Genomic DNA, 27,771 nt, shown 5'->3' on the forward strand with positions numbered 1-27,771 from the left:
CGTAAAACTCATAACTACTGACTTCAGATGGCTGTACGGATCTTGTAGTTATAGGCTGTACTGCTCACTTTTTGGCCTCCCAGGCAAACTCGTAATACCGGCGCTTTTGGCGTGACGGCCAAAAAGGTGTGTGGTACAGCTATAACTACAAGACTTGCAATACCAGCGTTAGGAAAAAAGCAGCGTTATGAGCCATTTATGAGCAGAACTGCTTGTGCAATACCGCCCCCTGCAGACTTGCGCGCAATAGGCTGCTAGCAGGGGGTGTCAATCAACCCAATCCTATTCAATTAGGTTGATTTTTGTCCGCCGCCTCAGAGCAGGCGGACAAGTTATGAAGCCGCGTTCTTTAGGCCGCTGCTTCATAACTTCTGTTTCCGGCGAGCCTTCAGGAAACATTCGAAGCTTGATAATTCGGCCCCATAGACATAAACAGATATAGAAATGCATTGGAGCCGTTTGCAGTTAAGTAGATGAAAACATGATACGTAGGCAGTATTCGTATTTAATAAAGGTATTAACTGTAAATATTTCACATTCAGATGTTCTGCATATAGCATTTAGTATTATAGCACCTATTATTTTTAAATAATTATTCTTATATATATATATATAGTCACCAATGTACAGTATAGATATACATTGTGCCATAATACCATTAGATATAACGCTGCGGAATCTGTTGGCACTCTACAAATAACCAGAAATAATAATAATAATAATAAAAAAGATAAACCATCAGATATATGTAGAAATATGTATTGAAAAATAAATAGAACATATTCTGCTAGGTGAAGAACATTGAAATGTGAAATATTCATATTTTCATGTCCGGTTAGCGCACTGGAGAATATGCAATCAGGTTTGTGACTGGGGTGTTTTCCCCCCACTTTTTTTTTTACTCCTTTGACTTCTATGGGGGAATAGGTTGTCATGCGTGAAATATTGTACGTTCGGCTTTTTACGCTCGTCGGTTAGGGAGCGAAAACTGTTTACTTTCAACTTGTAATATGTGCGCAGCCCAACGCGCACAAAAAGATTACTTCTAGATCTTTCGTCTATTTACAGCAATAGAAATATACATAATATATAAGGGTGGATATGGTAAATAATTGGTTATACAATATGCTTGTAAGCTTATTATGACAACGATAGGAAACACAAGTATTTTCCAATTTTAATATTTTATATGTGTTTTACTGTGTATTTACTCCAAACATTTTCTTCTATGTAAAGAACATTGGAATATAAAATATGAATAAATTGGATTGCGCATACTTAGGGCCTATCTATCAAGCTCCGAATGAAGCTTGAAGGCCCGTGTTTCTGGCGAGTCTAAAGACTCGCCAGAAACAAAAGTTATGGAGCAGCGGTCACAAAGACCGCTGCTCCATAACCTTGTCCGCCTGCTCTGAGCAGACGGACAGGAATCGCCGGAATTCAACCCGATTGAGTACGCCATGTTGAACTTCCAGTGACCAGTATGAGAGAGTGTGAGAGCGAAAACACCAAATTTAACACACGTGCTCCCCATTCACACCTGAGACTTTGCAAATAGTGATGTCGCGAATTGTTCACCGGCAAATTGTTCCCGGCGAACATAGCATGTTCGCGTTCGCCTCGGCGGGCGAACATATGCGATGTTCGATCCGCCCCTATTCGTCATCATTGATTAAACTTTGACCCTGTACCTCACAGTCAGAATACACATTACAGCCAATCAGCAGCAGACCCTGCCTCCCAGACCCTCCCACCTCCTGGACAGCATCCCTTTTAGATTCATAGAGACAATTGTGGGGTGGGGGAGGGAAGGGAGCTGTTTGGGAGGGATCAGGGGGTCTGATGTGTCAGGTGGGAGGCTGATCTCTACACTAAAGCTAAAATTAACCCTGCAAGCTCCCTACAAACTACCTAATTAACCCCTTCACTGCTAGCCATAATACACGTGTGATGTGCAGCAGCAGCCTTCTAATTACCAGAAAGCAACGCCAAAGTCATATATGTCTGCTATTTCTGAACAAAGGGGATCCCAGAGAAGCATTTACAACCATTTGTGCCATAATTGCACAAGCTGTTTGTAAATTATTTCAGTGAGAAACCTAAAATTGCGAATTTTTTTTAGTTTTTTTTTAAATTTGATCGCATTTGGCGGTGAAATGGTGGCATGAAATATACCAAAATGGGCCTAGATCAATACTTTGGGTTGTCTACTACACTACACTTAAGCTAAAATTAACTCTACAAGCTCCCTACTAGTGATGTCTTGAATTGTTCGCCGGCGAATAGTTCCCGGCGAACATAGCTTGTTCGCGTTCACAACGGCGGGTGAACATATGCGATGTTCGATCCGCCCCTATTCGTCATCATTGAGTAAATTTTGAACCTGTATCTCACAGTCTGCAGACACATTCCAGCCAATCAGCAGCAGAACCTCCCTCCCAGACCCTCCCAGCTCCTGGACAGCAGCCATTTTAGATTCATTCGGAAGCTGCTTTCTTAGTGAGAGGAGGGACAGTGTAGCTGCTGCTGATTTAATAGGGAAATATATAACTAGGCTAGTGTATTCAGTGTCCACTACAGTCCTGAAGGACTCATCTGATCTCTGCTGTAAGGACAGCACCCCAAAAAGCCCTTTTTAGGGCTAGAACATCAGTCTGTTTTTTTGTTTTTTTTTCCTGTTTAATCTAATTGCAGTAGCCTGCCTGCCAGGCCCACTTGCCCAGTGCCACCACTCATATCTGTTGTAACAGTAGTGTAAGTTTTAAAAAAAAAAAATGTTTGACTGTGAAACATCAGTCTGCTAGTGTAATCTAATTGCAGTTGCCACCATCCTCCTCCAGCTTAGCTTCGGGCACCTCTCAAGATACCACTCGTCTGCCTGCCGCCACCACCAACACTAGCACCACAGCCGCTTCACTTGATCTGTCAGAGGAGTTATTTACACATCAGTTGGAAGAAATGAGTGATGCGCAAGCATCATTGACAAAGGATGTAGATAACAGTGATATGTCTCAGTCAGGCAGCATTACAGACATGGACATACGGTGTGATGATGATGATGTTGTACCCGCTGCTGCTTCCTTTTGTTGATTTGTCAGATGCAAGTGAAGCGGTTGATGATGACGATGCGTCCGTGGATGTCACGTGGGTGCCCGCTAGAAGAGAAGAAGAACAGGGGGAAAGTTCAGATGGGGAGACAGAGAGGAGGAGGAGGAGATGAGTTGGAAGCAGGGGGAGGTGGTCGCAAGGAGCTAGTGGCACAGTCAGACAGCATGCATCGGCACCCGGGGTCAGCCAGACAGCACGCCAATCAACGGATGCTGTTGCCACCACCAGAATGCCGTCATCGCAGAGCTCAGAAGTGTGGCATTTTTTTTGTGTGTCTGCCTCTGACAACAGCGATGCCATTTGCAACCTGTGCCAAAAGAAACTGAGTCGTGGGAAGTCCAACACCCACCTAGGTACAACTGCTTTGCGAAGGCACATGATCGCACATTACAAACGCCTATGGGATCAACACATGAGTAGAAGCAGCACACAAACTCAAAGCCGCCATCCTCCTCCTGGTCCAGCATCTTCAGCCACATCAACCACTGCTGTCCTCCTTGCCCCCTCTCAACCATCCGCCACTCCGTCTCTCTTCCGGAGCATTTCCTGCTCATCTGCCCACAGTCAGGTGTCTGTCAAGGACATGTTTGAGCGTAAGAAGCCAATGTCACAAAGTCACCCCCTTGCCCGGCGTCTGACAGCTGGCTTGTCTGAACTCTTAGCCCACCAGCTTTTACCATACAAGCTGGTGGAGTCTGAGGCGTTCCAAAAATTTGTAGCTATTGGGACACCGCAGTGGAAGGTACCTGGACGAAATTTCTTTTCACAAAAGGCAATCCCCAACCTGTACTCGATTGTGCGAAAGGAAGTAATGGCATGTCTGGCACACAGTGTTGGGGCAAGGGTCCATCTGACCACTGATAGCTGGTCTGCAAAGCATGGTCAGGGCAGGTATATCACCTACACTGCGCATTGGGTTGGTGACACCGCCACGACTTGCAGGCAGGCCTGCTGCCACCTCCTCTACTCCTCCTATTCCATCCTCTTCCATAACCTCCTTGGCTGAGTCCTCTTCTGCTGCTGCGTCTTGCTCCACATCAACGGCACCCCCCCAGCTCCCCAGGTACTATTCCACATCCCGGATACGGCAGTGTCATGCCGTCTTGGGGTTGACTTGCCTGAAAGCAGAGAGTCACACCGGACCAGCACTCCTGTCCGCCCTGAACGCACAGGTGGATCAGTGGCTGACTCTGCACCAACTGGAGATCGACAAAGTGGTTTCTGACAACGGAAGTAATTTGGTGGCGGCATTGAAATTGGGCAAGTTGACACATGTGCCGTGCATGGCACATGTGTGTAATCTGATCGTACAACGCTTTGTGCATAAGTACCCAGGCTTACAGGACGTCCTGAAGCAGGCCAGGAAGGTGTGTGGCCATCTCAGGCATTCCTACACAGCCATGGCGCACTTTTCCGATATCCAGCGGCGAAACAACATGCCATTGAGGTGCTTGATTTGCGACAGCCCGACACGTTGGAATTCAACACTCCTAATGTTCAACTGCCTGCTCCAACAAGAAAAAGCCGTTAACGAGTATTTGTATGACCGGGGTGCTAGGACAGCCTCTGCGGAGCTGGGAATTTTTTTGCCACGTTACTGGTCGCTCATGCGCAATGCCTGTAGGCTCATGCGTCCTTTTGAGGAGGTGACAAACCTAGTCAGTCGCACCGAAGGCACCATCAGCGACATCATACCATTTGTTTTCTTCCTGGAGCGTGCCCTGCGAAGAGTGCTGGATCAGGTCGTAGATGAGCGTGAAGAGGAAGAGTTGTGGTCACCATCACCACCGCCTTATAAGCATCGCTTGCTGGACCAGCGGCAACGCTGGAAGAGGATTGTGAGGAAAAGGAGTCAGAGGAGGAATGTGGCTTTGAGGAGGAGGAGGAAGACCAACCACAACAGGCATCCCAGGGTGCTCGTTGTCACCTATCTGGTACCCGTGGTGTTGTACGTGGCTGGGGGGAAGAAGATACCTTCAGTGAGATCACTGAGGACGAGGAACGGGACATAAGTAGCTCGGCATCCAACCTTGTGCAAATGGGGTCTTTCATGCTGTCGTGCCTGTTGAGGGACCCTCATATAAAAAAGCTGAAGGAGAACGACCTGTACTGGGTGTCCACGCTACTAGGGCCCCGGTATAAGCATAAAGTGCCTGAAATGTTACCGAATTACCGCAAGTCGGATAGGATGCAGCAGTTCCAAAATAAATTAAAAAGTATGCTTTACACAGCGTATAAGGGTGTTGTCACAGCACAACGGGAATCTAACAGGGGAAGAGGTGAAAGTAATCCTCCGACTCCCACGACCACGCTGGCAAGGACAGGACGCTTTCCAGACGTGTTGTTGATGGAGGACATGCAGAGCTTTTTAAGTCCTATGCATCGCCACAGCCCTTCGGGGTCCACCCTCAGAGAACGACTCGACCGACAGGTAGCAGACTACCTCGCCTTAACTGCAGATCTCGACACTCTGAGGAGCGATGAATCCCTTGACTACTGGGTGTGCTGGCTTGACCTGTGGCCTGAGCTATCCCAATTTGCGATAGAACTTCTGGCCTGCCCCGCTTCAAGTGTCCTGTCAGAAAGGACCTTCAGTGCAGCAGGAGGTATTATCACTGATAAGAGAAGTCACCTAGGTCAAAAAAGTCTAGATTACCTTACTTTTATTAAGATGAATGAGGGATGGATCCCGAAGGGACTGCCATTGGGCGATACATTTGAGTAAAAAAGGCCTGATGACATGAGCTGCCTTGGGCTAAAAATGGTCCACACGCTGCTGTATTTTATCTTTGAATGCCGGATGACTTGCGTGACTTATCCTCCACCAACTAGGGTTCAAGCCGCAATGTTTTAGGGCACTTTCTGCCTGGGAAACAAACATCAATTGTTCTGGCCGCTGCTACAGCAGTGGCTGCAACAATACCTAATTTTTCAGGCATGTGTACATGCCAAATTTTTCTGGCCTCTGGTGCTGCACTGTGGCTTCAAAAACCACACCACTCATATCTGGTGGCACAGTAGATTGCACGCGCAGTGCCCCAAATTTGAAGTAGGAGGACCGACCAAGCATCTTTTTCTATCTCCCAGTTCCTAAAATCCATGCCATATACACGTCCCCTGATAGGGGACGTAACAGGGATTAAACTGATCAGAATAGTACTACTTAACTCACCACTCATATCTAGTGGAACAGTAGATTGCACGCGCAGTGCCCCAAATTTGAAGCAGGAGGACCGACCAAGCATCTTTTTCCATATCCCGGTTCCTAAAATCCATGCCATATACACGTCCCCTGGTGCCGCAACTGCCTCTGGGAATCTTACCATGGGTCCCAGACCGCACGTCTTGAAATTCTCTGTCTGGGAAATTATCTATCTATCAAATCTATCTATCTATCTATCTATCTATCTATCTATCTTATCTATCAAATGTATCTATTGCATCTATTGATCTATCTATCTAATCTATGTATCTATCTCGTGGCCGGACTGTTATCTGACAGCCAATTGTGTTTCGGCCATGCCATATACATATCCATGCCATATACACGTCCCCTGATAGGGGAAGTAACAGGGATTAAACTGATCAGAATAGTACTACTTAACACACCACTCATATCTGGTGGCACAGTAGATTGCACGCGCAGTGCCCCAAATTTGAAGTAGGAGGACTGACCAAGCATCTTTTTCCATCTCCCGGTTCCTAAAATCCATGCCATATACACGTCCCCTGATAGGGGACGTAACAGGGATTAAACTGATCAGAATAGTACTACTTAACACACCACTCATATCTGGTGGCACAGTAGATTGCACGCGGTGCTCTGACAAAATGCAGAAGGACATTTGGCAGAAGGACATTTGGCCGACAGACAGAAAGCTAAAGAATGTTCCGATTTCGGCCGAGGGCAGATACGTTGCAGAGTGCTCTGTTCTAATCAGAGCCTCGGGCGCCGCAACTGCCTCTGGGAAACTTACCATGGGTCCCAGTCCACACGTCTTGTAATTCTCTGTCTTGGAAATGATCTATCTATCAAATCTATCTATTTATCTATCTAATCTATGTATCTATCTATCTATCTATCTATCAAATCTATCTATCTCGTGTCCGGACTGTTATCTGACAGCCACTTGTGTTTCGGCCATGCCATATACATATCCATGCCATATACACGTCCCCTGATAGGGGACGTAACAGGGATTAAACTGATCAGAATAGTTCTACTTAACACACCACTCATATCTGGTGGCACAGTAGATTTCACGCGCAGTGCCCCAAATTTGAAGTAGGAGGACCGACCAAGCATCTTTTTCCATCTCCCGGTTCCTAACATCCATGCCATATACACGTCCCCTGATAGGGGACGTAACAGGGATTACACTGATAGGAATAGTATTGCTTAACACACCTTATAATAACGCAGAGAGAGGCAACGCAGAGAGAGGAGTCTGAAGAAGAGGAGTCAGAGGAGGAAGGTGGCTTTGAGGAGGTGGAAGACCAAACACAGTAGGCGTCCCAGGGGGCTTGTTGTCACCTTTCGGGGACCCTTGGTGTTGTACGTGGCTGGGTGGAGGAAGAGACCTTCAATGACATCAGTGAGGACAAGGAACGGGACATGGCTAGCTTGGTATCCAACCTAGTGCAAATCGGGAGTTTGCGGTTGTGCAAATGGACTGTTTGCGGTGCGTTAAAGGGACAGTCTAGGCCAAAATAAACTTTCATGATTCACATAGAGCATGTAATTTTAAACAATTTTCCAATTTACTTTTATCACCAATTTTGCTTTGTTCTCTTGGTATTCTTAGTTGAAAGCTTAACCTAGGAGGTTCATATGCTAATTTCTTAGACCTTGAAGCCCACCTCTTTCAGATTGCATTTTAACAGTTTTTCACCACTAGAGGGTGTTAGTTCATGTATTTCATATAGATAACACTGTGCTCGTGCACGAGAAGTTATCTGGGAGCAGGCACTGATTGGCTAAACTGCAAGTCTGTCAAAAGAACTGAAAAAAGGGGCAGTTTGCAGAGGCTAAGATAATCACAGAGGTTAAAAGTATATTATTATAAATGTGTTAGTTATGCAAAACTGGGAAATGGGTAATAAAGGGATTATCTATCTTTTAAAACAATAAAAATTCTGGTGTAGACTGTCCCTTTAAACGGGGAGTTTGGTCTGTCACTGTGAAGCGGGCGTAACCCTTACACTACCTGATCGATACAACATCATACCGGATGTTTTAAAGCACGTTATTCCAAACAATTTAGCAATGTTAGGTGATTTATGGCCTTTATGACTTAAAACCAGACTCTGCATCAACTATGTAATTTTCCATGGGAGTTTTGCCATGGATCCCCCTCCGGCATGTCACAGTCCAGGTGTTAGTCCCCTTGAAACAACTTTTCCATTACTATTGTGGCCAGAAAGAGTCCCTGTGGGTTTTAAAATTCGCCTGCGTATTGAAGTCTATGGCGGTTCGCCCGGTTCGCCCGTTCGCAAACAGTTGCGGAAGTTCGTGTCCGCCGTTCGCGAACGCAAATTTTTAGGTTCGCGACATCACTACTCCCTACATCAGAGCTTTCCAAACTTTTCATGTTGGTGACACACTTTTTAGACCTACATAATTTCACGACACAGTAATTCAGTTGTACTAGCAAACAGGACGTTAAACTAACTTGTTTTCTATACAGACACATACATAAATTATATAATAACGAAATGTATTTACAAGTAACAGTATGTATGTGGAAGAATTTATAAAAAGTTTAATAACACCAATAGCTACTTACTATTTTAATGGGATGTATGAGGTTGATGGGATGAACACAGTTTCTGAATATTTAGTGGATTATAAGATAAAGACACTCGCATTTCATCATCAAGCATTTTTTAGATTCCACCTACTATCCATATATCAAGAGCAGGAGCAGCAATGCACTACTGGGAGCTAGCTGCAAAAAAAAAAAACACTTTGACTTATGACTTTAGCTCAGCGTTTAAGCTGCTGCCCTCAGAGCTCTGCGAGTCCGACTGACTACTGCCTGCGCTGAAAACACACTGCTGTCCCACTGACTGACTACACATGCAGTCACGAGCCGATTGAGGAGACGACACGTGCAGTCAGGAGTCAATTTGCCGCCAATGGGAATAGTTTCAGTTCCCACTGAGCTGTGGCAATAGGTTAAGATGATCTGTGACCCACTAGGTATCAATCATGTGTCAACCATGTGATATGCGTAGCAGACGGGAAGTCGGAAACCAAAAAATTAATTAAATTTAAAAAAAAATTTTGCTGAAGCAGGGACACACCTACACACTGCAGCCGACACACTAATGTGTCATGACACACAGTTTGGAAAGCACTGCCCTACATGCTCCCTAATTAACCCCTTCACTGCTGGGCATAAAACACGTGTGGTGCGCAGTGGCATTTAGCAGCCTTCTAATTCCCAAAAAGCAACGCCAAAGCCATATAAGTCTGCTATTTCTGAACAAAGGGGATCCCAGAGAAGCATTTACAACCATTTATGCCATAATTGCATAAGTTGTTTGTAAATAATTTCTGTGAGAAACCTAAAGTTTGTGAAAAAGTGAACATTGTTTTTTTATTTGATCGCATTTGGCGGTGAAATGGTGGCATGAAATATACCAAAATGGGCCTAGATCAATACTTTGGATTGTCTACTACACTACACTTAAGCTAAAATTAACTCTACAAGCTGCCTACATGCTCCCTAATTAACCCCTTCACTGCTGGGCATAAAACACATGTGCTGCGCAGTTGCATTTAGCAGCCTTCTAATTACCAAAACGCCACGCCAAAGCCATATAAGTCTGCTATAATGGCATGTCTGGCACACAGTGTTGGGGCAAGGGTCCATCTGACCACTGATACCTGGTCTGCAAAGCATGGTCAGGGCAGGTATATCACCTACACTACGCACTGTGAAGCGGGCGTAAACCTTACACGTAACCCTTACACTACCTGATCGATACAACATCATACCGGATGTTTTAAAGCACGTTATTCCAAACAATTTAGGAATGTTAGGTGATTTATGCCCTTTATGGATTAAAACCAGACTCTGCATCAACTATGTAATTTTCCATGGGAGTTTTGCCATGGATCCCCCTCCGTCATGCATCAGTCCAGGTGTTAGTGCCCTTGAAACAACTTTTCCATCACTATTGTGGCCAGAAAGAGTCCCTGTGGGTTTTAAAATTCGCCTGTCTATTGAAGTCTATGGCGGTTCGCCCGGTTCGCAAACTTTTGTGGAAGTTCGAGTTCTCCGTTCGCGAACCCAAATTTTTAGGTTCGCGACATCACTATTTGTAACACTAATGAGTCACATGTTACACGGGCTGTACACTCACTACTTTACATTGTAGCAAAGTGTCATTTCTTCAGTGTTGTAACATGAAAAGATATAATAAAATATTTACAAAAATGTGAGGAGTGTACTTACTTTTGTGAGATACTGTATATGTCTATATGTGTGTACATATGTATATATGATTTTAAATGTGTATATATGTCTAAGAATATATATATATATACACATAAAAATACATAAATACATATATACACATATAAATACATAAATACATCTGTATACACACACACACATATATATATATACACATATAAATACATAAATACATCTGTATACACACACACACACACATATATATATATATATATATATATATATATATATATATATATACACACATATAAATTCATAAATACATCTGTATACACACACACATATATATATATATACACATATAAATACATAAATACATCTGTATACACACACACACATATATATATATACACATATAAATACATAAATACATCTGTATACACACACACACATATATATATATACACATATAAATACATAAATACATCTGTATACACACACACACACACACATATATATATATACACATATAAATACATAAATACATCTGTATACACACACACACATATATATATACACATATAAATACATAAATACATCTGTATACACACACACACATATATATATACATCTTTATGTTAAAGCCCTTTGCCTCATATCTTCGAGCCCTTATAACTGTTGTGTGCAATATTTTTTAACTGTACTTTGTAATGTATGTTTTATGTGTTTTGTGACACTTTTTAGTTTTGATAAACAGTTAACCAGAGCTCTGAGGATGCGGTAATCATTCTAGAGTAAATTGCAATTGCGTTCAAGCGATCACGTTTACTTTAAACTCGTAATACGAGGGCAATTTAACCTATTTCATTTGTGCGCAAACGTTTGCGCTTCACTCGTAATCTGGCCCTAAATATCTGTTTAACCCCTTAGCAGAGGTTAAATACATAGTTATATGCAAGTAATAGAGCAATAAAAAATCGCTCTAACATGAGACTATTTTCTTTCTACATTTGTATGTCCTGTTAAGCTATTGCTAGTGACTAACTGATACTAAATAGATATTGTAGTGTTCTGACTCACTACAGCCTGTTGTTTAGTTGCTTTTAGCAACCTCAGCAAAAAGCTTAAACAGCACATTAAAGTTCCTAAGCAGGACACAGTTGGTGAGTGGCCAATACATACGTATGCGACTCCCCATTGGTTGCTCAGGAACTGAAATGCATTGTGGCTCCTGAGAATGACTATAGCTATGTGTTTAATACATTTCCATAATTAAAAAACACAATAATGCAAAAATCCTATGCTGCAATCAATTAAAACTTTAAGTTGTGAATTATTAGTATATACCTTTAGCAAAAAATGTCCCATATCTGTTAGTAGACGGTTAATGGAACAATAAACCACAAGAGAACTATTGGTATTGGTCAATGAAGAGTGTTTGCCATCAAGCTAAATATATATAAGAATAGGAAACCACAATGATGACAATATGAAAGTATCGGCTAACACAGGAAGTGTAGCGCAGGCAGGTTACACTGATCGGTCACACACCACATGACTTATGTTTTATCATCTGTATCTATCAGCAAACACCAGGGAGCTCAGAATTACCGTAACTTTATTACACCTATGTCCCACTTTAATGAGTGACCTGATTTAACGCTTAACATGCTGGGCCCTGCGATTTTCTTATTTTATTTTATTTGCAAAATAATGCAGATTTGTATTTCACATGATTTTCTAAGAATGGATGAAACTTTTAAAGGGACAGTAAAAATATCAAATTCATCATTTAATAATGTGTAGTGAAACTACTTTAGCGTCTGCAACATTTAAATGGACACTGAACCCAAAATTTTTCTTTAGTGATTCAGATAGAGCATGCAATTTTAAGCAACTTTCTAATTTACTCCTATTATCACATTTTCTTCATTCTTTTGGTATCTTTATTTGAAAAGCAAGAATATAAGTTTAGATGCCAGCCCATTTTTGGTGAACAACCTGGGTTGTTCTTGCTGATTGGTGGATAAATTCACAAACCAATAAACAAGTGCTGTCCAGGGTTCTAAACCAAAAATTGGCTGGCTCCTTAGCTTAGATGCCTTCTTTTTCAAATAAAGATAGCAAGAGAACGAAGAAAAATTGATAATAGGAGTAAATTAGAAAGTTGCTTAAAATTGCATGCTCTATCTGAATCACAAAATAAACATTTTGGGTTCAGTGTCCCTTTTAGTACTTAACTCACTGCTGTGCATAAAGCACCTTCACAAAATGGTTATGAGCCCTACAAGTGCCACAGTGACCACAAGGCAGCCAGCCACCAATTTATAATGAGGTGATAAGATCTAATGAATACAGCAGATGTTCAGCAGGTATCTCAACTTATGGATTATTGACCACCAGTTTTTAACTACAAAATAAGGAGGTAAAAAAAACACATATTATCTCAATCAGCACCCAAATCACTCTTGCTACCTCAGCCTTCCTTACCTCTGGAGAGAGTCACTAAGGACTCGCTCAACCCATTAACCAAGCACCCAGGCCCAGCTAAGTGTCAGAAAACATAAAGCATACACACAAACACATACACCAACACACACACACATACATACACAAACACACACACCCATACACCAACATACACACATACATACATACATACATACATACATACACAAACACATGCATACACACAAACACACACACACACCCATACACCAACATACACACACACACACACAGACATACACAAACACATGCATACAAACACACACACCCATACACCAACATACACACATACATACACAAACACATGCATGCAAACACACACACCCATACACCAACATACACACACATACATACATACACACACCTATACACCAACATACACACTAACACATACAGGGAGTGCAGAATTATTAGGCAAATGAGTATTTTGACCACATCATCCTCTTGATGCATGTTGTCTTACTCCAAGCTGTATAGGCTCGAAAGCCTACTACCAATTAAGCATATTAGGTGATGTGCATCTCTGTAATGAGAAGGGGTGTGGTCTAATGACATCAACACCCTATATCAGGTGTGCATAATTATTAGGCAACTTCCTTTCCTTTGGCAAAATGGGTCAAAAGAAGGACTTGACAGGCTCAGAAAAGTCAAAAATAGTGAGATATCTTGCAGAGGGATGCAGCACTCTTAAAATTGCAAAGCTTCTGAAGCGTGATCATCGAACAATCAAGCGTTTCATTCAAAATAGTCAACAGGGTCGCAAGAAGCGTGTGGAAAAACCAAGGCGCAAAATAACTGCCCATGAACTGAGAAAAGTCAAGCGTGCAGCTGCCAAGATGCCACTTGCCACCAGTTTGGCCATATTTCAGAGCTGCAACATCACTGGAGTGCCCAAAAGCACAAGGTGTGCAATACTCAGAGACATGGCCAAGGTAAGAAAGGCTGAAAGACGACCACCACTGAACAAGACACACAAGCTGAAACGTCAAGACTGGGCCAAGAAATATCTCAAGACTGATTTTTCTAAGGTTTTATGGACTGATGAAATGAGAGTGAGTCTTGATGGGCCAGATGGATGGGCCCGTGGCTGGATTGGTAAAGGGCAGAGAGCTCCAGTCCGACTCAGACGCCAGCAAGGTGGAGGTGGAGTACTGGTTTGGGCTGGTATCATCAAAGATCAGCTTGTGGGGCCTTTTCGGGTTGAGGATGGAGTCAAGCTCAACTCCCAGTCCTACTGTCAGTTTCTGGAAGACACCTTCTTCAAGCAGTGGTACAGGAAGAAGTCTGCATCCTTCAAGAAAAACATGATTTTCATGCAGGACAATGCTCCATCACACGCGTCCAAGTACTCCACAGCGTGGCTGGCAAGAAAGGGTATAAAAGAAGAAAATCTAATGACATGGCCTCCTTGTTCACCTGATCTGAACCCCATTGAGAACCTGTGGTCCATCATCAAATGTGAGATTTACAAGGAGGGAAAACAGTACACCTCTCTGAACAGTGTCTGGGAGGCTGTGGTTGCTGCTGCACGCAATGTTGATGGTGAACAGATCAAAACACTGACAGAATCCATGGATGGCAGGCTTTTGAGTGTCCTTGCAAAGAAAGGTGGCTATATTGGTCACTGATTTGTTTTTGTTTTGTTTTTGAATGTCAGAAATGTATATTTGTGAATGTTGAGATGTTATATTGGTTTCACTGGTAAAAATAAATAATTGAAATGGGTATATATTTGTTTTTTGTTAAGTTGCCTAATAATTATGCACAGTAATAGTCACCTGCACACACAGATATCCCCCTAAAATAGCTAAAACTAAAAACAAACTAAAAACTATTTCCAAAAATATTCAGCTTTGATATTAATGAGTTTTTTGGGTTCATTGAGAACATGGTTGTTGTTCAATAATAAAATTAATCCTCAAAAATACAACTTGCCTAATAATTCTGCACTCCCTGTACATACACAAACACATGCATACACACAAACACACACCCATACACCAACATACACACACACACCCATACACCAACATACACACACATACATACATACATACATACACAAACACATGCATACAAACACACACACCCTTACACCAACATACACACACACACATACACACACACACACATACATACATACATACACACACAAACACATGCATACACACAAACACACACCCACCCATATACCAACACACACACACACATACATACACAAACACATGCATACATACAAACACACACACACATACACCAACATACACACACACACACACATACATACACAAACACATGCATACAAACATACACAGACATACACACACATATACATACATACACACAAACACACACACATACATACACACAAACATGCATACACACACAAACACACAGATACACCAACACACACACACAGAAGCGTAACTAGAAACCGCAGGGCCCAGGTGCAAGAATCTAAGAAGGGCCCCCCAACCCCCCCCCCCCTCAAAAAAAAAAAGTGAATTTGATACATATCTTTTTTTTTTTTTTTACATTTAACACAGAAATAAAATGTGAATCAGATTACGTCTGCAAAAGGAGGTACCCTGTGCCCACAGTCTGTGAGATGGTCTGACCCCCTATTACTGTATATAGGGACACTGTTTAACCCACCAGTACTGTATATAGTGAGTCAGTGACACAGTCTGTAATCTGCCGGTGAGATGGTTGGCCTGATCCTAACCGCCCCAGTACTTTATAAAGTGACCACAGTAGTCTGTGACATGGTCCAGCCCCCCCCATACTGTATATAGTGGCACTGTTTACCCCCTCCCCCCATGCTGTAGTAACAAGGTCTGTAATTTGCTGGTTCCACAAACATACACACACACATACATACATACATACACACACAGTCACATACATACACACACATACATACATGCATAAATACACACACAGTCACATACACACACACACACACACATACATGCATAAATACACACACAGTCACATACATACACACACACACACATACATGCATAAATACACACACAGTCACATACACACACACACACACACACATGCATAAATACACACACAGTCACATACATACACACACACACATACATGCATAAATACACACACAGTCACATACACACACACACACATAAACACCAATGGGTAAAACAGAAACACTAACCCCTGTAGTCAGAGACACTAGTGAAGCATAACATCACACTCACATGATATCAGTACAGGCAGTGGCAGGTCAACGTTTTTTATTAATTTTTTTTTTTTTTTTTTTTAAGCTGGGCCCCCACCCTTGGGGGCCCAGTCGCAATTGCCACCCTGCACCCCCTGTAGTTTCGCCCCTGCACACACACATACACAAACACGTGCATACATACACACAACACCCACAAGCACGCATAAAGTCACACATAAATCCACACGCATACACACACAATTATACAGACATACATACTCTAACAAACACACAGCCACACTCACACACACAGGATAATGCGCACATCCATGCATGATCACACACACGTACACATACTTAAACACAGACATTCAAACTCATATAAAGTTTTTAAAATAAAGTAGTGAGTTAATGAGTTCATGACAGCTTTATGTAGAGAATTAGGGGAAAATAACTAAAATGCTGATTTGTTGCTCTGCAAAACTAATGTTTATTTCAAACATTCTGGGGATTATTGGAGAGTGTGCTCTACTGTGCAGACAAACAGCATCTTTCATAGCAAAAAAAACAAACAAAGCATATTGGTATAAAAAATCTAATAAAAAGCATAAAATAGTTTTTTGATTACACTGGCTACAACACAGCAATGGGGGAGGTGGCAATAATGCCCTCTATACATCATTGTGATATAATGGATAACAAAAGCTTTTCATGATTCCATACACAAATAATTAATCAATAGTAAATTTCTTAGCAGTTTATATCACTATATTGCTTAGTAGAGAAGATTTATACACAATATAGATACATAGGGGCCGATTTAACAAAGTGCGGACAGACATGATCCAATGTAGCAGATCATGTCCGCCGCACATCTATAAATGCCAACAGCATACGCTGTCAGCATTTATCATTGCACCAGCAGTTCTTGTGACCTGCTGGGGCAATACTGCCGCTAGCAGGGGGTGTCAATCAACCCGATTGTATTGAATCGGGTTGATTTCCGGCAATGTCTGTCCACCGTCTCAGAGCAGGCGGACAGGTTATGGAGCAGCGGTTCGCTAGGTTATGGAGCAGCAGCTCGCCAGAAACATGGGGCATCGAGCTCCGTACGGAGCTTGATAAATATGTCACATAGTATTCAGTATGCAAACCTGTTCAGTATATATACATATGTAGCACATATATGCCTTTAATAGCATTTCCTTTAAAGAAAGATAAACTTGTATTTCACTCTGTTGTTTCTGCCGCCTTCCCAGACAGCATCCTTATCTAAAAGGAGAAGGGGGGTTGAATTCCAATGTTGGATATTGCTGTGAGCTGTGTAAGTGAGAGATTTATGCTTTGTTTCATTTTATTTTGAGAAACTTTCTTGATTCATTTTGTTGTAAGAATGTTTAAGTTAGACTAACAAATGCTATGCCATGTGATTAGCATAACACTAGACACACTTGTTACACATAGGGGCCGAATTATCAATGTCTGGCGGACATGATACGCTGTAGCGTATCATGTCTGCAAGACATCGCTAAATGCAAGACATCGCTAAATGCGGAGAGCATAGTGAACTGCTTGTGCAATGCTGCCCCCTGCAGATTTGCGGCCGCTAGCAGTGGGTGTCAATCAGGCTGATCGTATAGGATTGGGTGGATTGATGTCTGCAGCCTCAGAGGCAGCGACCAGTTTAGGAGCAGCTGTCTTAAGACTGTTGCTTCATAACTGCTGTTTCTGGCGAGCCTAAAGGCTTGTCTGGAAACAGGGGGAATAGGGGCAATAGGGCCGTTCATAAGTCGGCGCCTAATTGTTAATTATTAGATTGTTAAAGGGGGGCAGATTAGATTGAAGCAGACTTGGTTAATTGCTGACTAGGTTGAAGGAGACAACATCTGGAATACTTGTCACATCTGCAGCGTTCCAAAGTTAAGTAACGTATTGTAATTTAATAACATCTGTGTTCGATAAGCGGATTACTGATTAATATGATCGTAATCTATAACACTGCTATTAATATACTGCATTTGTGTAAACTTCCATTTTTTGTCGGTATTACAGTGAGTGCACCCAGTCTCAGGACAACACAGGTGCCGTCAGGCAATGTCAGGAGTGGACAATTGCTCATAATAGCAGAACTACAGATGAGATTAGCACATGGAGTCCAAACTCGTACACTGCAAGTGAGGGAAAGTGGAGGGGCAGCATGAGGCATGGTTGTGAAAAAATAATAAAAATGATGACCTGATATTCATCTGTTTTGCACTTTTATGCTGTCAGTCTGATTTACAATCAGAATCATTCCTAATTTACTTGGCAGGCAACTGGGGGGCCATGACAAGGTGCCCATCTTAAAACATATGTACATATGCTGTGCACATTTTTCCAATTAATAAATTAATGTAACCGTGCACTTACCCAGTCCACCCTGTTGAGCCTCCTCTTTCACACGCCCATTTACTCCCAATCCCGCCCTCTCCTGTCCCGTTCTGTTGACCCTTCTTCCATCACACGACCATTCACTTCAAGCCCCTCCCTCTCCTGTACCGCCCTGTTGAGCCCTCTTCTGTCACATGACCATTCACTCCTAGTCCCTCCCTCTCCTAACTCACCCTATTGAGCCCTCTTCTGTCAAATGCACATTCACTCCTAGTCCCTCCCTCTCCTACCTCACCCTGTTGAGCCCTCTTCTGTCAAATGCACATTCACTCCTAGCCCTTCCTCTCCTTTCCCACCCTGCCTAGCAAGTCTGCAAAAGACATGCTATGATAAAAATATTTATTTTGATTTATTAATCTGACTTTGCAAACTTTTTTTGGGTGGTAGAGACCCCTTTTGACAAGCCCCCACTGTTCTATAGAGCTGCCAGCTGTCCTCTACAAATATACTGCAAATCTATTGGTGACTGGACACAATGGTAGATGGGGGTCACACAATGCCCCAGCAAAAGCCCATACTATTGATTGCACCATGTGTATTTTTCCCAAACGAGCAGTCATTGAACCCCTTGGCCACCAGTCACTTTTAAATCAATATTTTTTCCTCTCTGGTTGCTAGTAATACATGTAAATAGTGGTGGTTTGATCTCCTTGACTGCCCCTCACTTTCTTCTGCTCTTATGTGCAATACATTGGCCCTTTATATTTAGCTAACAGCCCTGGACTTTTGTTTAGATTTCACTGGACAGCCTACTAAAGTACTGGACTGTGCAGTTGAATACTGGACAACTGGCAACCCTACTGTCCTACCATGTTATAAGGACAGCATTTCCTCCCTTGGAGAAATCAATCTGATTTTCTATCTCATTACAGTAATCTAATGTTGATTGGAATCACATTTGTTCCCACTATTAATCTACTAATAATTTACTAATGCATATTCAGCATCATTGTAACTAGATTACTAAAAGTATTTTTAAACCAATTTAAATTATAAAAGTGGACTTAATAATAATGAATTAACAATATATTGTAATCATAGGCCTAGATTGCAGTGAATATTAGCGCTACTATGCATTAACATCACCCGAGCGCAATCAATAGTGCTTCTATTTTTTTATACTCATACCACAAGTCCAAAGTTATCTATTATCACTTGGGCAATAGTCTAGGGTGTTGAATAACACGGTTGCACTAAATCCCTCACATAATACATTTCTATGGTGTACACAGTATAATGCATGCGAGATATTGCTCGAACACTAAGCTGATAGTTTGCTAAGCCGAGGGTGTGCAAGTAGTAGAGATCTTCATCTAGTTCTGTGTTACATTGGTTTACTTCAGGTCTTAAAAAACACTACATTTTACAACGGTATTTTGAATTGCGCAATGAGTGCGTTAATATCTCTCCCTGCTCTATCCATTAAAAGTTTAGGGTGCACTAAAAAGATTTAGCTGTGTTAAGTTGGTTTTGTTAAAATATTTAACCATCCTCATGAAAAACCAAATTGTGTCATAGGGGCAGATTTCTACACCCGAAGTTTGCGGCTCGCCAGAAACTTATGTTAAGAAGCAGCGGTCGTAAAACCGCTGCTCCTTAACTTGTCCGCCACCTTTTAGGTGGATTGCAATCATCCTAAACCCATACGATACGATCGGGATGATTGACACCCCCTGCTAGCAGCCGATTGGCCGCAAATGTGCAGGGGGTGGCATTGCACAAGCATTTCACAAGAAATGCTTGTGCAATGCTAAATGCCGACATCATATGCTGTAGGCATTTAGCAATGTTGGGCGGAGAGCGAATCGTGTCCGCTTGACATATAATAAATTGAGCCCTTAGTATTTGCTAAAGATAACACACCCCTTACATGCTCCACTTCTAATCTAACCGGTAATGTTTTGGTTTTACCACAATTAAATTGTGTCATTATAAATACACGTTGTTATCAGGAAAGTACATATATTATATATAGACACTAAGAGGTAGATTTATCATAGTGCAAGCGGACATGATACGATGTAGCATATCATGTCCGCCGCACATCGATAAATGGCGACAGCATACACTGTTAGCATTTATCATTGCACCAGAAGTTCTTGTGAACTGCTGGTGCAATGCCGCCCCCTGCAGATTCGTGGCCAATCGGACGCTAGCAGGGGGTGTCAATCAACCCGATCGTATTCTGATTTTCTGTCCGCTGCCTCAGAGCATAAATCGGCCCCAAGAATTTTGAACTTATTTTTTTCTATTTATTAACTACTAATATAATTTGGAAAATACATCTACATTATCTTTGTTTTGAATATATCATTATACAAGCATTTTTCTAGTCCCTTTAAAATACCATCCATTTAAGTGCTTTAATTCCTTTGCAAAAAAGGTCCTATTCGTCTGTCACACAGTTTTTTAAAATGTTTATATACTGCTAGTAATTTGTCCTTTCATAGAGAGTTCACTTAAAGTTTAATAGGTCGCCCTGTTTAGAAAGCTGCAGATGGACACGGTTCCCAGGGAATTAAAACTGCACAGGAACTTTATTGTGCAATTGTGTTACCTGTTTTTACACAATGTGACTGTCAATCACCCAGGTCAGATCAGTCTCACGACCACTGCTTTTTAAGTTGTGATTGCAACCTGCACCGCAAGGGCTCTAATAATGTCCTCATTAATGGAGCCATTTAGGTGTGTGGCACAAGTGTTATTGTGAACTGGTGTGAAATATTTAGTCACTAATCAACAAGCGCTACCTAGGTGCTCATAAGCTTACATTCCCAATTTTATTCAATTAAAGATAAAAAAAGGAATGAAGATAAGGGGAGTGTAGGGTAGCAAGGTCTCCTGTAACTGAGTTAAGGGCCTGTGCATTACAAGGTAGTAAAAATCCCTGGTTCAGTGTGTTAGCAACAATGTTGCAAAGTAAGGGGAGGTCTTAGACTCACTAGTTATAAGGATAGTTCTAGAAGAATCCTGCCTCTTCTTCCTGGGATTTTCAACGAAGAAAGTTTGCTGTGATCATCCTTGCCAGTGATGTCTCGATCCAGGAGGAGTGCAGCATTACCTCAACGCTTCAGGAAGGAAGCTGGGACGTCTACATGGTGAGCTGCACCTAGGGGACGACAGGAGGAAGAGATAGTAGATTTTGTGCACCCGACGCTCACCAAAGACAGGCCTGTATCCTCCACCATTCCCCTTAGGCCCAATCCACCCTCAGGTCCCCCTTCCCTTGTTGTTGACCCTCTGAAGCCCAGTACTAGTGTGGCTGTCGGGCGCAGCGGGGAAGGAACAGCTCCTAGCCTGGAGAGGGCATTAAAGGTGGGGGTTGGGACCCTCACATCATCCGGGCTATCCCAGGAGGCTGCAGCCGCGGTAGTGGGCCGGTTTAGGGCCCTCACTGCGGCTGTGCTGCCAGCGGCCATTGTGCCTCAGGTGGCGAGCGGACACACTGATCCGGTCCTAGGTCTGGGTCTGTCGGCTGCAGGGGGCCCTTGGGCCAGATAGGCCAGAAACTTACGACTTCCCCAGGTTTCAGTTGCGGCCTGGCACTGGCCACGCCTCTTCCAGTCCGGCGTCCCTGACTCCTGAAGCGTGTGACGTCACTTCCGGAAGTGACGCGTGGGGGTCGGGTGCGTCGAGACCGTCGGTGGGAACAGCGGCGGTTAAGAAGAGTCCCAGTGGAGTCATAGCCACAGGTGAGTGGAGAGAGGGGCGAGAGCAGCGCTGCTAAGGAGGGGGCGTGGCGGTAGCATGGGACAACAAAGAGGGTCCAAGTCCATCAGGGCCAGTGGGGTATGCACGTTGGGGGCCCGCAGGGGGCAACAGCGAATTGGCCAATATGGAATGGATAGGGGTCCTGTGAGACCAACAGGTGTGAGTGCCACAGGGTATGGAAGTAATGAGCAGGCAATGCGGGCATGTCATCAGCAGCAGGCACCGGACCTGTGGGCATGGGGAGTCAAGTTGTGCCGATGAATGAGTCTGAGTTCAGTTCTGCTGTGGGGATGAGTGGGGATGTTATGTGTTGTGGGCCAAGAATGTCTACCCCCTCCCGCGGATGTGGTAGTGATTTCAATGTGCTAGCCTGGATACTCCCCTCTCTTTTATTTCTTCTTCCCAGGAAGCCATGAACCCCTCAGGGGAGGCAGAGATGACTAGGGAAGTAGGATCAGCAGCAGCAACAGTTCAGGCAGGAGAAGGAACGTCTGGAGCGGTGCAGGTGACTGAGGCCCCTTCTACCTCTGCATCTGGTGAGACATCTTTGTTGCTCCTTTCACACACATTTAGCGCAGATTCTAGCACTGACTCAGACTCTGATTGGGGCAAGAAGCTAGGGCTCAACAGCAAAAGGGCAGAGGCGCATGTTTAGAATGCTGAAGTTACTAGTTGCAGACCATAACCAGAGCAGGGGTGTGGTGCAAGCAGAGCATTTGCCAATAGCAGCGGCGCAGGGCATGGCTTCTTTCAGTGGGAAACAGGTTTCAGTGGCGTCGGGTAGCATGCAGACACAGGATTGTGCAGTTAGCACCAGGAGGGTTGCTTTACAAGGGGACTCTTCATTGCCTTCACGCGCATTTGAAGGCAAAGACAGTACAAAAGATTAGGGACCATAAATATGTTAACATGTTTGAGCTGTCCCTAGGGCCTAAGAAGTTCCAGCATCCGGATATTTTTGAGGAGTGGAGGCGTAGCTTCCGAGTTTTCTCCTCTTGCTATATAGAGCAGAGGCCTGAGGCAGCGGTGGATGTCATTAAATACACCGAGATTATTGAATATATATATAATAGGTTCGACGAGGGGATGTGGAGAGCCTACGACAGCGAGTTTAGGCGGAAGATGGTAGGCAACCACGTTCTCAATTTTGGAGTCAAGGACCTAGACTTGTCCCAGAAATGGGCGGGGGCCTGTTAGTTCGAGCGGGTCCCTCTAAGCCACAAGGCCTAGTCAAGCGTCATGGCAGGGAGTGCTGGCGTTATAATGAAAGTAGTGCGATAAAGGAGCTTCTTGCTCCTTTTGTCATGCCTGCATGTACTGCAGTGGGCAGCACCTGGGCTCGGACTGCCCAAATAGGAAAGAGGGTGGGGCCAATCGAGGGCCTCACAGAGGGGGTGCTGGCCAGAAGAGCGCCAACACCACTGAGGTTGGGCGCACTTAAGCCCTGGTTGGTGGCCTACCCAGATAGGGCGGCTGCCGACCTGCTTCTTGAGGGGATTGGAGCGGGGTTTCAGATTCCCACACAGGGTACGGTGGTTGGGTCCCCCTCACACAGGAATTTGAAGTTGGCATATGAGTTGCCGGGGGAGGTTAGAGCTAAACTGGCTAAAGAGATTTCCTTGGGGAGGTTTGCAGGCCCATTTGAAGTGCCCCCGATTCCTTCATTGGTGATTTCTCCACTAGGGGTGGTCCCCAAGAAGGATCCTGGGAAATTTAGGTTGATCCAGCACTTGTCCTATCCGAAAGGCAGATCAGTAAATGACGCGATTGATACGATGATTAGTTCGGTAACTTACCAGTCATTTGATCAAGCCTTAGAATTGGTACAGGGGCAGGTCCAGGTGCACTGCTGGCAAAGCTGGACATCGAGTCGGCGTTCAGGGTGCTTCCGATACACCCCGTGTCGTTCAGGTTGATGGGGTGCAAATTTGAGGACAGTATTACGTTGATAAATGCCTCCCCATGGGGTGCTCGGTGTCCTGCACCTATTTTGAGGCGTTTAGCACCTTTTTGCATTGGGTGATCGTGACAGCAGCAGGCGGGGGCACGGTGACCCACTACCTGGACGACTTCTTGCTGGTGGGTGGCGCAGACTCTGGGGAATGTGCTAGACTCATGGCGGTGATGAGGGGATTGATGGCCGAATTTGGGGTACCACTTGCAGAGGATAAGACCCAGGGGCCGTGCTCAAGGCTAACATTCCTTGGCATAGAAATAGACACTGCTGCAAGGCTTTGTCGCCTCCCCGCCGACAAGGTGGAAACCATGCTCGCTGCAGTCCAGAAGGCAGCGGCAGCCCCAAGCATGACAATAAGAGAGCTCCAATTGCTATTGGGTCTCCTCAATTTTGTGTGTAAAGTGATACCCATGGGGCGCGTCTTTAACAGGAGAATGGAAGCTAAGCTGACCGCGACCCAGCGCTCGCTTGTGGTCACAGTGGAGGAGGACATATGTGCGGACCTGAGGGTATGGGAGCAATTTCTCATGGAATTCAATGGCACATTGCTATGGCGTTCCCCGCAGGTATCTAATCAGGTCTTGCATCTCTTCACTGATGCAGCCGGGGCGTTTGGCTACGGAGAATACCTGGAAGGGCAATGGAGCGCAGAGCCATGGCTGTTGTCGTGGGTTCAGGCGGGCCTGACTTGAAATCTAACGTTGTTAGAGCTCTTTCCCATAGTCGTGGCAATCGAGCTGTGGGGGCCGGATCTAAGGAACCGGTTCATTGTGTTTTGGACAGACAACGCTAGCATCGTCTTTGCAATTAATAGGCTGTCTGCTTCCTCGTCAGTGGTTGTCCGATACATCCGGCAATTGGTATTAAGGTGCTTGCAGTACAACATCCAATTTATGGTGAGGCATGTTCCCGGGGTGACTAACACCTTGGCGGACACGCTATCTAGATTTCAGTGGGAGCAGTTCCGTAGGTTGGTGCCCAATGCAGCAGCACGTGGCTTGCCCTGAACCCCTTCTAGTTGGCAGTTGGCGGGGCATGGACTTCCATACAGCACCTAGTGTGGGTGTCGCTGGCCCCGAACACCTGGAAGGCCTACTCACAGCACTGGGGTGAGTGGGTGGGGTTTTGCTTAGCACATTGCTTTGTAGTGCAGAATGGTCCCCGGGCATTGTTTCTACAGTGGCTCGCTAGCCTGAACAGGCAGGGGGTCTCAAAGTGGGCGGTATCTAGCAAGCTTGCGGCAATATCCTTTTTCAGCAACCTGCTGGAATACCCCAATGTCACTAAAGGGTTCATGGTAAGGCAGGTAATTAAAGGCTGGAGCAGGCTGGAAAAGAAGGTGGGTGATGCTCGAGAACCCGTGACAATGTACAGGTTGTCCAAGCTGCTTAGTGCATTGGAAGCCGTGTGCCCAGATTCGTATGAGAAGGCTTTGTTTCAATACACCTTTTCATTGGCATTATTTGTGGCTCTGAGGCCGGGGGAGTTGGTCGCTGCCTCTAAGCAGACAGTCAAGTCTGGCATACAGGCATCACATGTCAGGTGGGCGGGGGATAACATGCTTTTGTTCATCCCATGTTCTAAGACAGACCAGGACAGAAAAGGCGCATGGCTGGCCTTGACCCCTTTGTTTTCGGAAGCCTGTCCAGTGAGTTTGACTAGAATTTACATAGCGCAATGCCTGCATGGCCAGTCGCAGTTCTTAGTGCACACTGACGGGGTTAACCTGTCCAGATACCATTTTTCAGCAGTTCTGAAGAAGCCTTGGCGGGTATGGGAGACTGCAGAATAACTCCTCACTCGTTCCGTATAGGGAGGTGAAGATGGGGGGCGAGGGGGAGAGGGACTTGCATGTTGACTGAGTTGCTTTGCTCAAGTTGTTATACAGTTCATAACTATTTAATCTGTTATAGGTATTGCTAGGGGCCCTACGCGTGTGTGGATCGTAGGGGACTCTTACATCCACTGGGCGGCATTGTGGGCTATCTCCCATCCTGACGGGCAACAGCTGGGGTTATCGATGGCAAGCCCTCGGTGAGATGGTTGGGCCATAGGGTCTTACAGTGGAACGGTTTGCCTTCCCTCCTTCAAGATGCCAGACGTAGATGGGGACAGCCTCATATTATCCTGCTGCATATGGGGGGTAACGATTTAGGTTGTCATGTCATGAGGTCCGATGTGCGATGGATTTGTGTCACGTTTCCGGGGGTGAGGTTGGGGTGGTCCAATATAATCTCCCGGTTGCGGTGGAGGTTCTTTTCCACGCCCAAGACAGCATACAGAGTTAGGAAGAAGGTAAACAGAGAGCTGGGTAGAGCAGTCATGGCTGTAGGTGGTTTTGTGGTCCGACACAAAGGGCTTTCAGCGGACAGGAAGCAACTATATTGCCCAGATGTGCACCTGTCCGAGGAAGGGCTGTTGATCTTCCTGGTGGACCTCAAAAGGGCCTTAGTTACTTATATTTAGTTGGTGGTGGCAAGAGTCCGTCTTTTCTGATAGAGCCTGTCTCTTGTGGCGGGAGGTCGTGGCCATAAATACCTGAGGGCAGATTCTGTAGGGGTGACAGTCAGGCTAATGGGTGGGGGAAATGTCCCCAGGTTGTGACCTGGGGGGCCCCCGCCTGCGGGTCTGCTGGCTGAAGATCCTTTAGGACGTTTGCGCCTCCTAGACGGAATGGGGTAGAGCCTCGTTTTGCGGCCCCCCTTTTCACTTTGCAATTCCATAACACCTGGCCGCGACCTCTAGTCATATGGAGCTATTATTATTAATTTACTAGGCCTCGAATGCCACCACAAGTTAATTGTTTTAGTTATGACTTCAGTTGAAGTCAGGTTTATTTAAATGTTAAATAAACATGACCATGATATGGTCTTATACCCAGCTCTCTGTGTCTGTGTATTTATTGTTATAGATTGTAAGTTAAATAAGTTATTGTTTAATGGGTTGTAGCTACCAGATAGAGCATCAGCTCTTAGGGGAGTGTAGCAAGGTCTCCTGTAACGGAGTTAAGGGCCTGTGCAAATAGTGAAAATCCCTGGTTCAGTGTGTTAGCAACAATGTTGCAAAGTAAGGGGAGGTCTTAGACTCACCAGTTATAAGGGTAGTTCTAGAAGAATCCTGCCTCTTCTTCCTGGGATTTTCAAAGAAGATTTATTCTGCTAAAGTTGTGTTTTGATACATAAGTGTGTTTCTATGTGATGTGTAGTCAAATATCAAGTTGTAACACTGTTGAAATTGATTTGTTTTTAAATTTAAATGTATATTTTCACCTTTAGACCACTAGGTGTCACATATGTTTGAGATTTGGTTTGAAAAACTAGGTACATTTGTGATTAGTTACACCTGTGGTTATGTGTATATAAAAGAGGTGTATACTGCAATAAAGTCATATGATTAAGGGCAATTGAGCTCGAAACGTCATGTTTTCCTCCTGGTACTGAATA

The sequence above is a fragment of the Bombina bombina genome, chromosome 6 (assembly GCF_027579735.1).
Source record: "Bombina bombina isolate aBomBom1 chromosome 6, aBomBom1.pri, whole genome shotgun sequence".
Lineage (NCBI taxonomy): Eukaryota > Metazoa > Chordata > Amphibia > Anura > Bombinatoridae > Bombina > Bombina bombina.